The sequence below is a fragment of the Trachymyrmex cornetzi genome, unplaced genomic scaffold (genome assembly GCF_001594075.2).
Source record: "Trachymyrmex cornetzi isolate Tcor2-1 unplaced genomic scaffold, Tcor1.1 scaffold812, whole genome shotgun sequence".
Classification (NCBI taxonomy): domain Eukaryota; kingdom Metazoa; phylum Arthropoda; class Insecta; order Hymenoptera; family Formicidae; genus Trachymyrmex; species Trachymyrmex cornetzi.
The window spans coordinates 442,159-442,732 of record NW_017300150.1 but is presented as its reverse complement, the minus strand read 5'-3'; positions in this window follow the sequence as shown (position 1 = coordinate 442,732).

The following is a 574-nucleotide window of genomic DNA, read 5'->3' as shown; positions in this document are numbered from 1 at the left end:
GCTAATTCAATGCATTTATCTAAGTTGAACATAAACAATATCGTTGATTCAGTCATCATTAAACATACGTCGGATGATTCCAAGCATACAATTTTAGCATTTTCAATCGTACTGAATCGCACAGTTAGCAGTCTAACGTTAATAGAATTGCTCTTGTGGGGATTCCAAAGTTTTGAATGTTCCAACGTTGTTCATAGAATCGTTTCCATGTTTCGATAGATAGTATTAATTCATTTCCACGATTATCTCCTATCGCAATCTCCACGTAGCTCGGTGGGCCAACGTTGATACCAATTTCAAGAAATTTGTATCCCGTACGTGTCAATGCGTGTTTCCTGCCTAGTATGCGAAACGCACGATGCACGGGCGTGCTATAGAAAAATATAAAAGAAATATTAAATAATTAATTAAATAGTTAATTAAATAGTTAATTTGAAAAAGTATGAAAATTGGGGATTCTTAAACTTACTTGGCACATCTTTTCGTAAATGAGTTTCATCATTATTCTGAAATGGAACATAATAATTTTTTCGTGTGTTGCTTCCTACAGCGGAGTACATTGCTGTTGCTGTTG